The 5156-nt window shown below is 41.9% G+C and overlaps 1 pseudogene; it reads right to left on the bottom strand.

Moving 5' to 3' along the window:
- Positions 1–503: 503 nt before the first annotated feature.
- On the bottom strand, positions 504–4297 carry LOC121678356 (annotated as a pseudogene).
- Between the last annotated feature and the right edge of the window lie 859 nt (positions 4298–5156).

The raw sequence follows: 5156 nt of genomic DNA, 5'->3' as shown, positions 1-5156 counted from the left end.
TAAATGCAGAAACAAGTCATAAAATCAATGTTTTACTTTACTTTACTTTACTTTACTAACTTTGAGCCATTCATAAGGCTAAAACCATGCAAACATAAATGCACCTTTTAAAAAACAGGCCTTGTTGCTTTAAATGTGTGCTGGTGCCTTTAATACGTCATATGGTAAGTAGCCATGTGCTCGGGGTGACATGAACAACAGCTTTTGAGTGACACGATGGGCAAAGGAGGATGAAAGGGGGTTTCGTTCCAAAAAGATTCCAGTTTTTACTGCAAAATTCTTCTTCTTCTTATTATTATTATTATTACATACCAAACAAGCAACTGACACAAGTGATAATGGATAAACCTTTGAAATGTTTATTTATGTCTGCAAATTGTTTAACAACATCATTGCATTTTGGTTTTAGTGTAGAACATCTCTTTTCCATCATATCGGCATAACAAAGATGACTCAGTGATTTTGTCTGTCAGAAATGTCCCATAATCCACGACCCGGTCGACTCCTGTACCCATCCAGTCAGCGCCAGCACGGAATTCCAGAGAGAGTCCCCGAAATCTGGAGGTTCGCTTTACATCCTCCGCTATCAGAGTGGGAACTTCACACTCGGTGATCCGGAATAGGTTCCTTCTCCTTCTGTTGCAGAAGCGTAGAGAAGTGGCCCAGTTCAGCGCTCGGGGAGGGTAATTGTCGGCACCCACTCGTACATGCCGCGGCTCTCTTTGCAGAACAGCCGGAGTTTGTCCAAAGCAGGATCCTTCCACGAGTCCACATTTGGGCTCTGCAATAACAAGGCACACAAGAATTAGTATGACCTAAACACGAACTTAACCTACAAATAGCTGCAGCATAAATGTCATGATAGGTTAAACAGGAACTGAAGTGATGCAAAAGTGTTAAGAAGTGATAAGAATGCAGTGAGCGTCTTTAGATTCCTCCGACTCGTCAATGCCAACGATACTGGCAAGGCGCTCGATGTCATTTACCCTCACGATGTTGATGTCGTTTTCAAAGCAAAAAGCCTGGAAGAGGGTGAAGTGAATCTGACGGGCAATGTGGCATTCGTACTCCTCGTCAATCACTAAGACGCAGCATGCCACATTGTCTGGATAACTGTTGAATGACAATGACACTTGGTTAGAAACTGATTCAAATAACCATGTCATGTAACAATAGCAGATATATTTATCAGGTTCCAGAAAGATTTCTTATCCAGAAATATTCGCTGCTTTACTTACACATTCATGACTTTTGCTGATTCATGTACCCCGACTGTCAAGCAATCTTGATTCTTCGCCGAAACGAGTAGCTCTTCCAAAGCAGTACCGATGACCTGCATTCTGTGGATAAGAGAATAACGAGTTAAATCACTATTGTAAGCAATTGCGCAGTAGGCCTAGGCTAAATCAGTGTTTCCCAAAGACTGGGTCGCGACCCACGGGTGGGTCGCAGGAGATTTTATTTGGGTCGTCAGCACAATTTATGTTGTCTAATAGGCCTAATTTATACCATTTAGCCAGGAAAGCTATCAGTTTTCTATTAGGATAGTTGGCTATTGGACATGGCTATTCAATTTGTGTCATAGGCTGTAGATAGTTTTGATTGTAGATTTAAAGTTAATAGCAACCTCCTCACATTCCTTATTATTTCGGATTTAAAACGCTCAACAGTGCATTATTAGGCTACAATTTAAATATACATTTTAAACGTTATTTTTAACGTTATTTCCTCTCGTTTTCCACCTCGCAAACTCTATACTGTAGGCTACAGTAAAGGCGCATTATCTTTTGACTATTACGCAAAAGCCTCTTGTTCTGATATTTATTCATTTCACATTCTTACAATCTGGTGAAAGGTATGTGCTATATGAATGAGTGAATGCTTTAATGTAGCGCTTTTGAAAGTACACCCAGCAGTCCTGAAATTAACCTATGCTCATAGCTCTTCTTCCTCAGCTTTGAATACAACAGCTCTTGACCAGTTTGAAACATTTGTTGAAATGTTTCCCGTCACTCTCAACGACGAACCACCCACAAAAAAGAGGAGGATGAGCGCTGGATTTGAAGGCCGTGACGTTTATGACAAGTGGAGAGGAGAGCAGTACAAGATGCGCTTAAATTATATCCTCGGTAAGCATCATGTCATGCATCATGTCATAAGTGTCATGTCTTTGACAACAAAACAGAATGTTTTGAGATACTCTAAAAGAGAAGGTGTGCTGATTTTCATTGTTTCTGTACTGACACCAGCTTACAATTCCATCTCAGCTCACATTGGCAGGCATCAACCGACTTTGGACAAAGTCCGTCTCGTCATCTCCAATGAAAAGTGGCACGCAAACCTCCCAAGATTTGAAATGGACATGGCCGTAAATATTCTAGTCTGTTCTGTTGTGTCGTTGCCACCATGCCCTTCACCAAAGGAGATGTCGTTTGTGACTACCATGGCCGAATAATCCCGGCATCTGAAGGAAAGAAATTGCTTGCAGAACAGCAGAGTGGAGAGTGGAGACATGCTATCTTTTTTTTTTTTTTTCAAGACCAGAGGTGGTGCCAGTCTTTGTATCCATGCACAGACCTTCCCTTGTGAATGTCACCCTCTCAAAGACACATTTGGGAGGAGGATGAATCATTCTAGAAAGCAATTCAATGTCAAGCCGGTACATTTCCAGTTGAACCATCCCTGATGGTTGCAGAGACACTATACTGTTATGGCATCAAGTCAAGTCAAGTCAGATTTATTTGTATAGCACATTTAACATGCACAGAGTGCAACCCAAAGCGCTTCACATATAAGACATTGTCATTGACACAGACTAACAAAGACAATAGATGCCGGACGGAGCGGCGTAGTCGCCAGTGTACCCGTGACACCAAGACATACAAGAAACAAATTAATAAATAAAATAAATACAAATTAAAAATAAAATTAGTCCAATTTCCAAACGGCTGAATATGTCCAAGGGGCAAAGATGACCCGCGTGACAACTGCGCACAGCTGTGTCTTCACGATGCAACACCAAAAGTTCTTAATAACTGACCAACCCGGAGAATCCACTGGCAGTCTGGAGAGCACTGGAAGGACAAATGGTCGCTGTCAATGTTCACCGAGTTGCTGATCTGTAGCATCACCTACGACTTCAGAGTGTTCATTGCTTCCAGTGCTCTCCAGACTGCCACGGTAACGTTAAATCCTCCGGGTTGGACACAGCTGTGTGCCTTCATCATTGCCCTTGGACTATTTCAGCCGGTTAACTAGATTCAACCAACTGGACTAAATTAACATGAGTTTTCTTTTTAAAATGTCTTATTAATTATTTATTTTATTATTTGTTTTTGGTTGTTTGTTTGTTATCCGTCTTGAATGTTTCATATGTTGTATGTTTCACGTGTCATGGGTACGCTGGCGACTACGCCGCTCCGTCCTGCATTTTTTGTATTTGTGATTTTTTAAATGTATGTCGATGTCATGGGCACGCAGACGACTACGCCGCTCCATCCGGCATCGTTTGTGTTGTTATGTGTCTTGTTTGTTGGAGCGCTTTGGATTGCACTATGTGCATGTTAAATGCGCTTTAAAAATAAATCTGACTTGACTTGACAAGACAGTCCGAATTTGTGATGGGCAACCCTGCTGATTATCAGCTCGGTGGTCCTAGACAGTGACCGTTTGTTGTTTCATGGTTGACGCGGTCATCAGAGTTTCTTAGCACTCAATCCAGACTCCAGGCACCGGTAGATGCTAGCATAGCAGCTCGCATGTCAGTCGCAGCTCGGTGGTCGTGGCAGCTGCAGATCTCTTGCAGATTGAGGCACCCTTGCTGAGCAATCCCTCCGTCCAGACATTGCATGTGCAGCGTCACGGATGGATGAGGGACTTCAGAGACATAAGGCAGGCTAGCCAAGGCGCTCATCAGCCCAATGGAAGCTGGTTAACGTTAACGTTAACTTGACGTTGATGGTGTCAGCCAAGTTTGTTAATCAGAAAAAAGGACTAAGAATAAAACAATCGAAAATAACATAAATAAAGAGTGATTACATTTAACTTGAAAAATAAATACAAAAAATTAACAGAACATTACATAAAATTACGAACATTACATAAATACAAACAAAAACATGATGCCAGACGGAGCGGCGTGTCTCGCCAGCGTCCCCGTAACCTAGCAACTGCCATCAAAGGATATCCAGTGCAATGACGAAATCTTGTGGGACTATGGCGTAAACAAGACTGGTTAGATGAATGAGTGACATTTCTCATTGCAAACAAAAATGTTTGCAGACGTTGCTGTGCTGGATCTGCCTCCTCTATGCCGCTTTTAAGCACCTAAAAAGAAAATATGTGTATGTTGATTTGCATTCAAATAAAGTTCAAAGTTCTAGACTCTGCACAATCTCTCTCTCTCTCTCACACAAACACATACATACACACATACACACACACTGCTAGATGTTCTCTCTCTGTCTCTCTATCTCTCTCTCTCAAACACACACACACTCTCTCTTCTCTTTCTCTCTGTCTCTCTCACACACACACACACACACACACTGCTAGATCAAGCTTTCCAGTGGGGTATACTACGAAGCACGTTAGACATATCTAGGCTATGTAGACATATCGAGGCTTGACAAAGCCTTGACTCAGGGGTATACGTTAAGTGATAGTACGATAGCAGTTATGTGATATATTTGTCAAACTAGGCTTTCAGCTCAGTGGGGTATACTACGAAGCACGTTAGACATATCTAGGCTATGTAGACATATCGAGGCTTGACAAAGCCTTGACTCAGGGGTATACGTTAAGTGATACTACGATAGCAGTTATGTGATATATTTGTCAAACTAGGCTTTCATCTCAGATTTGTGTGCGTTCTCGGTGTTGGGATGACATTGGCCAATCGTGAAACGTGGAGACGCACAAGACCGCCGCTATTTAAAAACAATTACTTCCGCATTCATGAGCGATAGCTTAATCTACACTGCGGTAATTTTTTGTGTCTAACATATAACATCAAATAAATCAATTGTCATCAGTTGTTGTATGGTATGCATGTCCACAGTGGGATATTTGCACGCACAGCACTATTAAAGCGCATTCGAGATCCAAAATGTTAGTAGAGGCGGAGCTCCACCTGTAAGATATATGACAGAATCCTA

Source organism: Alosa sapidissima, chromosome 12 (assembly GCF_018492685.1).
Source record: "Alosa sapidissima isolate fAloSap1 chromosome 12, fAloSap1.pri, whole genome shotgun sequence".
NCBI lineage: Eukaryota > Metazoa > Chordata > Actinopteri > Clupeiformes > Clupeidae > Alosa > Alosa sapidissima.
Note: the sequence above shows the minus strand (reverse complement) of the source record. Positions and strands in the feature narration are given on the sequence as shown.